This window comes from Podarcis cretensis, assembly GCF_951804945.1.
Source record: "Podarcis cretensis genome assembly, chromosome: 18".
Lineage (NCBI taxonomy): Eukaryota > Metazoa > Chordata > Lepidosauria > Squamata > Lacertidae > Podarcis > Podarcis cretensis.
Window position 1 is genome coordinate 8740725 of NC_137188.1, and position 11902 is coordinate 8752626.

Sequence of the window (11902 nt, forward strand, 5' to 3'; positions counted from 1 at the left end):
TTTCCGTGCGCTCTGGTTTCCGTCACGGTGTCCCGTTGCGCCAGAAGCGGTTTAGTCCTGCTGGCCACATGACCCGGAAAACTGTCTGCGGACAAACGCCGGCTCCCTCGGCCTGAAAGCGAGATGAGCACCACAACCCCAGAGTCGCCTTTGACTGGACCTAACCGTCCAGGGGTCCTTTACCTTTTTTTTACAGCCAGGCAAGAAGTACCCAATTCTGGCATGGCGTTTTAGAAGCGGGGTGGGGGTCCTGCCAAGAGGTTTTGAAAGTTTTGGAGCTTTTTCTTTCGGTGGTGGTGTGGGGGTACGTTCATAGAACTGTAGAGTTGGAAAGGACGTACAGTGCAGGAATCTCAAACCCACAGCCCCGGAACTATGAATCTTGTGCTCTGCTGACTAGAGCCGGGTGATATATTCTGAGAAATGGTCCGACGCCAGTACGGCATTCAGATCGTGATACCATTTTCAGACAATTTGAGCCAGCGATACAAAGACGCTTTGCGTTAGAGGAGATTGCCTTTGCAAAAAAAAAAGTACAATTTGGCAAAACTGCGTACAATAATTTGCAAAAAATAACAATGGTGGGTTTGATGCAAACTTTTTTTAAAAAAATAATAATCTCGAACTGATGTGGAAATGTAGAAAACAACTTAAGGTTGGGAAAACTGGAAAACGGAGAGAAACTTAAGTTTTTCAGATTTTCCCACCCCTGTCCTGCACACTCACTTTCTCCTTTCTATCATTTCTTGGTCTCACTTTCCTCTCCTCCATTTATTCATTTATTGCAATTATATACGGTCACCTCCAGACTGGATTATTGTAACTCGCTCTACATGGGGCTGCCCTTGAGACTGACCCAGAAACTCCAGCGGGTGCAGAATGCCACAGCGAGACTCCTTACGGGGTCCTCGCTGCGAGATCACATTCACCCGGTGCTATACCAGCTGCACTGGCTCCCGGTGGAGTACAGAATCAGGTTTAAGGTGCTGGTTTTAACCTTTAAAGCCCTATACGGCCTAGGACCCTCGTACCTACGGGACCGCCTCTCCTGGTATGTCCCACGGAGGACCTTACGGTCTTCAAACAAAAACATCCTGAAGGTCCCAGGCCACAGGGAGGTTAGGCTGGCCTCGACTAGAGCCAGGGCTTTTTTGGCTGTGGCCCTGATCTGGTGGAACGCTCTGCCACAAGAGACTAGGGCCCTGCGGCACTTGACATCTTTCCGCAGGGCCTGCAAGACAGAGCTGTTCCACCAGGCCTTTGGCCAGGGCACAGCCCGACTCCCTCCTTTGGCAATCTTCACAGAACTCTAGCCTAATGGTTGCCATCAATTTGATTTGAATTAATTTTAGAATGAAATGATTTTAGAATGTTGTACTATTTTATTGTTGTTCGCTGCCCTGAGCCCGGCTTCGGCTGGGGAGGGCGGGATATAAATAAAATTTATTATTATATACACCCCACTTTTCCCTCTAAGGACTTTAACGGTAGCAGATGTGGTTCTCCCCCTCCTCATTTAATCCCTAGAACAACTCTTTGAGGTAGGCCAGCCTGAGAGGCCCAGGGTCTGCCAGTGAGCTTCACGACCAAGTGGGGATTTTAACTGGTCTCCCAGGTCCTAGCATGACCCTCTAACCACTGTGCAACACTGTGCTACAGGGAGAAGGGAGCTGGGTGAGGATGGCGATTTTAGTACCTTCCCTTCACCCTAAGGTAGCTTAAAGGTAAAGGGACCCCTGACCATTAGGTCCAGTCGCGGACGACTTGGGTTGTGGCGCTCACCTCGCTTTACTGGCCAAGGGAGCCGGCGTACAGCTTCCGGGTCATGTGGCCAGCAGGACTAAGCCGCTTCTGGCGAACCAGAGCAGCGCACGGAAACGCCGTCTACCTTCCTGCCGGAGCGGTACCTATTTATCTACTTGCACTTTTGGTGTGCTTTCGAGCTGCTAGGTTGGCAGGAGCAGGGACCGAGCAACGGGAGCTCACCGCGTCGTGGGGATTCGAACCGCCGACCTTCTGATCGGCAAGTCCTAGGCTCTGTGCTTTAACCCACAGCGCCACCCGTCTCCCTTATGAGGTAGTTTAAAGGTAAAGGTAAAGGTACCCCTGCCCGTACGGGCCAGTCTTGCCAGACTCTGGGGTTGTGCGCCCATCTCACTCAAGAGGCCAGGGGCCAGCGCTGTCCGGAGACACTTCCGGGTCACGTGGCCAGCGTGACATCGCTGCTCTGGCGAGCCAGAGCCGCACACGGAAACGCCGTTTACCTTCCCGCCGGTAAGCGGTCCCTATTTATCTACTTGCACCCGGAGCTGCTTTCGAACTGCTAGGTTGGCAGGCGCTGGGACCGAGCAGCGGGAGCGCACCCCGCCGCAGGGATTCGAACCGCCGACCTTTCGATCGGCAAGCCCTAGGCGCTGAGGCTTTAACCCACAGCGCCACCTGCGTCCCTATGAGGTAGTTTACAACAATCTAAAATAAAGTTTAAAACAACTTGCAGTCACCAAAATAGGGTGGGTCCTTTAAAAAATGTACATCTCGGGTGTCAAAAGGTCTTGGGGTGTGTCTTCCACATTTGCAGAAAACTAAAAGTTTCCAGGCAGAAATTCCCCCTCCTCTTTCCCCATTGCACTTAATTATTACAGGTTTTTAACAAGCGACATTAAGAAAACAGCAAGGTGCAGCTTGACAAAGTCAGCAGATCGGTGCAAAATGCCAGGATCGTAGTTTACCTAATCCAGCTGGAAAAAATACAGAGAGCATTAAAGAAGGAGTTAATTAATTCCTGAGGCACCCATTCCGAGCTGATGAATCATACCTCTTTTGCGATCGTGTCTTTCAGGGGCTTAATGAACAATCATAAAAAGGTTTTTTTTTATGCAGATGGAATCTGCTTCTTGAAGAAAAGCAAGACACTTCTTACCCCCCCCCCCCCATGTAAAGTGTGAGAAAGGAGACGTGATAGATGAGCAGAAAATGATACACGGCATCTTGAAATATTTTTCTCCCTCACTTTTAAGACACTGGAATTATCCACCTGTCCCTCCTTCTGAATGATCTATCCCTCGCTTGAGATTATCACTATGACACTGGAATTATCCACTTGTCCCTCCTTCTGAATCATCTATCCCTCATTCGGGGTTATCATTGTGACACTGGAATTATCCACCTATCTCTCCTTCTGAATGATGTATCCCTCACTCGGGATTATCACTATGACACTGGAATCATTCACCTGTCCCTCCTTCTGAATGATCTATCCCTCGCTTGTGATTATCACTGTGACACTGGGATTATCCACCTGTCCCTCCTTCGGAATGATCTATCCCTCACTCGGGATTATCACTATGACACTGGAATTATTCACCTGTCCCTCCTTCGGAATGATGTATCCCTCGCTTGGGATTATCACTATGACACTGGGATTATCCACCTGTCCCTCCTTCGGAATGATCTATCCCTCGCTCGGGATTATCACTAGGTGCGCCGACTCAGGAGGGAGATGGGGGGGGGACTGATGTTGCACGTCACATTCATGGGTCTTGTGCGACGTCGAGCATGATGCCCGGTGGCTCCTGAGCCTCCTGCCATGGAAGGGAAGCAGCCTCCAGCTCACAAGAGAAGGCGCCGCCACATTCTTGGGCATTGCACGCAACAAGATGGCGACGTCACATGCAATGCCCAGACGAACATTGTGGAGGCTCCTTCCCCCGCTAGCAAATGTTGAGGGCCTCAAAGGAGTTCAGCCCCTCTGAGTCAGCGCCCCCAGATTATCACCCTCCCTAGATGTAGCTGTGTTTGGCTCTCCTTTGGACCGAACCCATGCTCTTTCCCCCCCACGATGAGCTCCAGGATTCTCTGGTAACAGGTCCATACAATTTATGCCAGCAGCGGGCAGCTATTGCCATGGCAGCTTGCATGTCACGGAGGAGCTGGCAGACGATCAAATGAAGATTTAATAAGGAAGTTGGCAGAAGAGGACATCTGGTCTTCCCAGGGCAAACTGTTAGGCCTGGGATTTTGGGGGAAGGGCGGGGTGGGGGGAAGGCAGGCAAGTGGGAGAAGCCGTCCCTTAAACACTCAGCAAATTGCTTTCCTGCATGAAAGTGTCCCGTTTTGCTGATAGCAGGAAAAGAGAGCAGAATAAGTCCAGCAAGTTACTGACATATTTATGACTCGGCTGGCTGGGTGGAGAAAGGATGGTGTTTAATAGCCGGGGGGGGGGGGGGGAGCAACAAAGCTGCAGAAGAAAACAATTTGGCGGGGCCCCCGGGCTTGCTGGGCATCAACAACCGCTATTTCATGATCGATAGCAGGAATCAAAGTTTTACAGGAGGGAAGAGCTTCTGGAGGATGCCGTCGGAGGATTAAAACCTTGGGAAGCAGCTATTTTTGAGTTGCATAGCGGCCAGCAGAATTTATCTGTTTTTACACTTGGCTCTCCAAGATTTCAGGTGGGAGTTTTTCTCCCAGCACCAACTGAAGGTGGCAGGGCTGGGTGTTCATCAGAATGCGGATGATACCCAGCTCTACCTCTCTTTCAACTCAGAACCGGTGAAGGCGGTGAAGGTCCTGTGTGAGTGTTTGGAGGCAGTTGGAGGATGGATGCTGGCTAACAGATTGAGGTTGAATCCTGACAAGAAAGAGTGCTGTTTTGGGGGCACAGGGGGCAGGCGGGTGTGGGGGACTCCCTGGTCCTGAATGGGGTAACTGTGCCCCTGAAGGACCAGGTGCGCAGCCTGGGAGTCATTTTGGACTCACAGCTGTCCATGGAGGCGCAGGTCCATTCAGTGTCCAGGGTGGCTGTCTACCAGCTCTATCTGGTACACAGGCTGAGACCCTACCTGCCCACAGACTGTCTCTCCAGAGTGGTGCATGCTCTGGTTATCTCCCGCTTGAACTACTGCTATGCGCTCTACGTGGGGCTGCCTTTGAAGGTGACCCAGAAACTACAACTAATCCATATTGCAGCAGCTAGACTGGGGACTGGGAGTAGCCGACGAAAGAACTACATTGGCTCCCAGGACATTTCCGGGCACAATTCAAAGTGTTGGTGCTGACCTTTCATGCCCTAAATGGCCTCGGTCCAGTATACCTGAAGGAGCGTCTCCACCCCCATCATTCTGCCCGGACGCTGAGGTCCAGCGCCGAGGGCCTTCTGGTGGTTCCCTCCCTGCGAGAAGCGAAGCTACAGGGAACCAGACAGAGGGCCTTCTTGGTGGTGGTGCCCTCCCTGTGGAACACCCTCCCATCAGATGTCAAGGGAAAAAACAACTATCTTGACTTTTAGAAGACATCTGAAGGCAGCCCTGTTCAGTGAAGTTTTTAATGATTGATGTTTTATTGTATTTTTAATATTTTGTTGCTTCTAGCCTAGAGATGGAGGGAAGGAGAAGTACCAACAAAAGAAGAATGGCAGACTAAACTGACGGAGTATGTGGAGATGGCGAAGTTGACGGGGAAGATCAGAAACCAGGAAGATGAAGCATTTTCAAAAGACAGGAGTAAATTCTTAATTTATTTAAAAGACCACTGTAGACAGTGTAATGTAATGTAATGACACTTGTAATGTGGAACTAAGTACAGTAGTATCTCAGGTTACATACGCTTCAGGTTACACACTCCGCTAACCCAGAAATACTGCTTCAGGTTAAGAACTTTGCTTCAGGATAAGAACAGAAATCGGGCTCCAGCGGTGCTGCAGGAGCAGCAGGAGGCCCCATTAGCTAAAGTGGTGCTTCAGGTTAAGAACAGTTTCAGGTTAAGAACAGACCTCTGGAACGAATTAAGTACTTAACCCGAGGTAGCATTGTATGGACATATAACAGATGGATAATGGTGAAAAATGCAGAAAATTTTATTTTAAATATGGAGGAGGTGAAGGAGGCCTGAAGCTTCGGAAGAAGATTTTATTTTGTTTGAAATGGATAAAAGTTTAAAAGTAAAAATGTTAAATGTAAAACCAATAAAAAAACTGTATAAAAAAGAAAGTGAGGTCAGAGAGGGTGGGACATTGCTTTCCCCGGATCGGGTCCCTGCCTGCAAGGCGACAGAGAAGTTCGCTTACATTATGTATCATTCCACCCCCCCCCCCGCCACCCTTTAAAGCTTTCGTGGCGACAAAGAGTGTTGTCTCTCACTTCGCCCTCCTTTTATTCTCATTAAAACACAACCCTTGGCAAGGCAGATGGCTGCCTGCCACCCAGCTCTGCTCTTCACAACAACACCACCACCAGCAGCAACAAAAAAAAATGCATAATTTTCAGCTCTGAGGACAGAGATTCCCTGGGGACTGCAACTCCGACCTTGAAAAAGAAGGAGGCGGTTTGTGCGGTGGATTGTAGACGACCTTCTGACATCTCCAGGAAAATACGGCTGCGTGCACTTTTGCTGGGAATTTGCTTAAAGTTGTATGTCAGGAGGCAGTGGGTGGATGGGACACAGGGGCAATTGCCCCTGCTCTGACTGGCAGCAGCTGTCTCAAGTAGTGTGAATTTCTGGAGTTGTGTCCTTTTTATAAAAAAAAGAGCAAATTATTCATTTGGTTTTTCAAAATACAGTCTGACATTCACATATCCAACATGCAACATGAAAAATTTACTGGACTTCCCCTCCTCCCTTTTGTGGGTCCTCCATCAAACAAACAAACACCTTTATTGGCACCACAGTACACGGGTGGCGCTGTGGGTTAAACCACAGAACCTAGGACTTGCCGATCAGAAGGTCGGCGGTTCGAATCCCCGTGACAGGATGAGCTCCCGTCCCAAAAGTAACTTTTGTTATTGCCAAATGCCAATGCGTTGGCATTATTAAGTTTCGTTATGAATAAAAAATTGTTTTAACTTAGAGCTTAATAATAATTTCACTCTTAATATACCGTACTTCTTCTTAATTGTATTTCACTATTCATATACTTCTTCTTAATTGTATTTCAGTTCAACAATGACTTTGATAAAATACATGTTTTGCTAGGTGCAAATGGCTCTAGATACCTATTAGGTCCATAAATTACCATTTACCTAAATCTGGCCCTGGTAGCAAGTACTAGGGAGATAAAGGAGTTATATGAAATAGGGGTTATTGAAAAAGCTGCAGTAGAAAAGGTTAACAATAAGACCCACAGAGGGGAAGGTGGGAAGTCCTGATATTCAAAAGAAACTTTAAATGTCCATGTATATGGTTGTATTGTTATAATTTTATACTTGTAAAATCAAATAAAAATATTTGGGGTGGGGGTGGGGATAAGCAAGCAAGCAAGCATTTTATATTTTATTTTATTTATTTTCTGAATCAACAAAATAAGCCAGACATGAAGGAGTGTAAAGAAACACAGCCACAGCAGGCTGAGAGAAGCACGATAAGGTTGGGCATTGCTGCTGAACTTCATGTTCCGAAACATTACCAAAAAATAAATAAATACACATTTTTCCATAAATTGGTTTGGGTTTTTCCCATTGTTGTTGTTCCTGTTGATATCATGTATTTTGTGCTTTTATATGGTGTTTCTTGGTTGTGAACAGCCCTGACATCTGCAGATGAAGGACAGTATATTAATAATAATAATAATAATAATAATAATAATAATATCAACAACAACAACCAGGAAGTCCACACAACATCTGTACTGGGAGAGACTTTGGTGATATGGCAGCATGAGCAAAACAAAATTTGGTACCCTTCCCTTAAATATTTATTATTTTCTCAATAATTTCTTTTTGTACAGTTGCTTTTTTAAATGGATCTTCTCAGTAGGTACCCTCAGAATTTTAAGGTTAGTTGTGTTTTATTTATTTATTTGGCAACTGTTGACTGCAACCATCTTTCAGACATTCTTAAATGCCTGTCCTTATAATGTTAACGTTTTTGGAAACGGCTTACAGGTTTTTCTTTCGGTTAAGCAGCATAGCGATTTTGTTCGATAAATCAAATAAATCCATCAAACTCTGGCAATAGCCCTCGCTTGTCTGGACAGAGGACTGAGAGGGGCGTGTGTACAATGGTCATATTTTCATTCGTTGCCCCGCCCACTTTGGCCACTGGCCCCGCCCACCATTGCTAAGTGGCCCCTGGAGGGAACAGTGGCCCTCAGACTGGACTGAGAAAGGTTCCCTGGCCCTGATTTCAATTCTGTGTTTGGAAAAAAATCTAAGCACTGGGATATATTTGTCATAGAATCACAGAATTGCAGAGCTGGGTGCTTTCCAATTCTGCAATTCTATGATTCCATGCACCAAACATCCTAAATTTCATCTCCTGGGTGCTCACCAGTGGTTCCCAGTTCAGCCCAGTTCAGTTCAGCTGGGAACTGGCTAAGTAGACTGCCTTCTCATTGTAATAACCAAACATGCCTAAAAGCATATTGTTTCGTTTTGCCTGTTGCCTTACATATTAATTCCCGGTGTGTCTGCGTTCTAGCTGAGAGGATCTTTGCATTCCTCCATGGACCTAGGAGCAGAGTCCAGAGGATGCTGCAGGAGGGTCTCCATGGCAACCGCCTCCAGGGCCAAAGGGGCCAGCCAATCAGCTGTGCCTACGGATAAGGATGCGACTGGCAGCCACAGGGGACCAGGGTTACAGGAGAGCTGGCTGGCATCTTGAGCAGATATGGTATTGGCATGTCAGGAAACCCCACAGAGTTTCTGGGCTGTGTCCAACTCTGTCTTACTCAGAGTAGACCTAAGTCAGTCATGCCCGTTCATTTCAGAGGTCCCGTTCCGAGTAGGGCTAACGTCTCTTGCGTCTAAGGCAGGGGTCAGCAAACTTTTTAAGCAGGGGGCCGGCCCACTGTCACTCAGACCTTGTGGGGGGGGGGGGGCGGACGGACTATATTTTGAAGGGAAAAAATGAACGAATTCCTGTGCCGCACAAATAACCCAGAGATGCGTTTTAAATAAAAGGACACATTCTACTCATGTAAAAACACCAGGCAGGCCCCACAAATAACCCAGAGATGCATTTTAAATAAAAGGACACATTCTACTCATGTAAAAACACGCTGATTCCTGGACCGTCTATGGGCCGGATTTAGAAGGCGATTGGGCTGGATCCGGCCCCCGGGCCTTAGTTTGGCTATCCATGGTCTAATGACAGCAACAAAAAGGGTTTTTTCCCTCCCTAAAAAAGAGCTGAACCCCCCCCCCCAAAACAGGGGTAGATCACTGCCAGTTTTTAATTCTGAAAGTAGATCACAGTCTCTTGAGAGTTGGCCACCCTGATCTAAAGGATCTACTACTCCCTTTCCATTGAAGAGCCTTTATGCTTGCGAGGCTAAATGCTGTCCCCTCTGCAGAGACACCAAAGGCAGATTCTCACACATTCCATTTCAAACCCGTTTGTGTGTCTGCAATCAAGAAAACACACAGAAAAGCTCAAGATGCACGTTGATCAACCCACACTTAGCTATTATCTCTGAGAAACGTAGAAAATGACAGGATACATTTATACGAATTCTTCAAACTTACACGACCCCTTAAAAATCAGCTGATGAAGGTGTATACAGTGGTACCTCGAGTTACATACACTTCAGGTTAAATGCGCTTCTGGTTACAGACTCCGCTAATCCAGAAATAGTGCTTCAGGTTAAGGTTGGCGGTTCAAATCCCTGCGACGGGGTGAGCTCCCGTTGCTCGGTCCCAGCTCCTGCCAACCTAGCAGTTTGAAAGCACATCAAAGTGCAAGTAGATAAATAGGTACCACTCAGGCGGGAAGGTAAACGGCGTTTCCATGCACTGCTCTGGTTCGCCAGAAGCGGCTTAGTCCTGCTGGCCACATGACCCGGAAGCTGTACGCCGGCTCCCTCGGCCAATAAAGCGAGATGAGGGCCGCAACCCCAGAGTCGGCCACGACTGGACCTAATGGTCAGGGGTCCCTTTACCTTTTATCTTTACGATATATTAAGAGTAAAATCATTATTAAGCTCTAACTTAAAATGATTTTTTATTCATAACAAAACTTAATAATTCAAACACCTTGGCATTTGGCAATAACCAAAGTTCCTTTAGAAACACACTTTACAAAGATTGAAACGTGCTATAACACGAAATAATAATTGTAGGTTTTATTTTATTTGTTATCTTATATTTTGGAAATGCACATTCAGTGTTTTTTTCCCCTTTAATTTTTTTGGGGGCCCCCAAGAGTGTGGGCCCCTAAGCTATAGCTTGTTTAGGCTGCATTTTAATGTTTCGATGTTTTAACGTTGTATTTTAATCTTGTTCTTAAGTTGTATTCTTTCAACTTGTTTTTATTATTGCTTGTTAGCTGCCCTGGCTGGGGAGGGCGGGGTATAAATACATTTATTATTATTATTATTTATTATTATTATTATTATTGGTAAATCCGGCACTGATTGCAAATCCTCTCAATGTTTCTATTCATCTGCATATCAACCAACCAGCCACACGTCCGGAGATAGCGCATTTATAATATTTGATGTATTATAGCATTTTAATTTTTTTTGTTTTTTTTTTAATAATTTTTATTCATTTTTCAAACACATAATAAAAACAAAGCACAAAACAGAAAATCAAAACACAAAACAAAAACATACAAAACATTTAAACAAATATAACTTCAAAATTGTATTTTCATACCCTTCTTTCCTTCGACTTCCCCATACCTCCCCATCCCTGCATCCTTGTTTGGTAATTCTTTAGCAACCCTTTGGTCAATTTATCCTGATTCCCTTTCATTAAATTCCCTTTAGTTTTTTAGTTACAGCTGTAATTCTCTGTTTCTTACCCCTTGACATCTTAGCATTCCTCGATTTTGCAACAGTTTTTAAGGTATATTTTAAATTTCTTCCAGTCCTCTTCCACTGTCTCCTTCCCCTGGTCACGGATTCTGCCCGGCATTTTAATTTTTTTTGGAAGCTGCCCAGAGTGGCTGGGGAAGCCCAGCCAGACGGGCGGGGTGTAAGTAAGTAAGTAAGTAAGTAAGTAAGTAAGTAAGTAAATAAATAAAATAAATATTATTATTCTCCCGGCAAGTTGCTAGCCCTCAATGTTCCCCCCTCTCTCTCTCTCCCCCCTCCATCACTCCTTTTCCTGCCCTGCCCCCTGGCAACTCCGCGGCCAATGGGGAAGGCCGGGTGGAATTCAAAAATCCTGCCTAGCACCTGCGAAAAAAAAAATCCTGCCTAGCACCTCTGCAGATGATGGAGCCGGAGGAGATGCGGTCTGGCCGGGCGGCGGCGGCGGCAAGGGCGCCTTGAAGAGCCGGGGATGCGCCTCGCGGAGACACCTGCCCGCTCCTTCCGCGCCCAGGTGGGCGCACGCAGCATCCTCGCCTCCCGGGAGGGAAAGAAGAGGGAAAGGTGAGTGGTGATGCTCTGTGGCTTTGGCTAAGGCGCCCCCAGAGAGGGACCACCCAAGTCCGGGCTGGCGGGTGCAGCAAGCAGGGTGCCAAGAGAGGGAGAGGGGTGCCGGGTGCCAGCCCCACCGGGCACACCCAGTTTTTGGGAAGGTAGCAGGGGGACGCTGCCAGTCGGAGCAGGGGAGCCTGGGCTGAGCGAGAGAAGCGGCTGAGCAAGTTTTTGCTCAGAGTAGACCCAGTGGAATTTATTTATTCTTTTGTATTTTTATTAAAGATTTTCCTGATTTGCAGAAGTATGCGTAATGTCTCTCTCTTGTGTTTTTTTTCCATGTAACATTTTTACAAATCAGTTTCCTTTGTTGAGACATTAGGAAGAAAAGGGCGAGAGGGGTGGACGATGGGTGAGATGGGGTGGGGTCGAGTGTCGATGTTTCTATTTTGCTTAATGTATGTAGGGAGACCCAGTGGAATTGATGGACGCAGGGGTGGCAACCTGAATGAAATATTTGGGGGGGGGGCGGCGGCGGAGGGAAGCTAAATTTGTTTAAACTAGTGGCCAATTTGTTAAAAAATGAAGATTTTTTTAAAAAGA

General features: G+C 46.8%; 1 long non-coding RNA gene across 1 annotated transcript; it reads left to right on the top strand.

Annotated features, from left to right (window-relative positions):
- Positions 1-189: 189 nt before the first annotated feature.
- Positions 190-2701, top strand: LOC307207316. Its single transcript, XR_013834638.1, has 3 exons — positions 190-688; positions 1616-1713; positions 2455-2701. It is a non-coding gene; the product is annotated as an uncharacterized lncRNA (long non-coding RNA).
- Positions 2702-11902: the final 9201 nt, after the last annotated feature.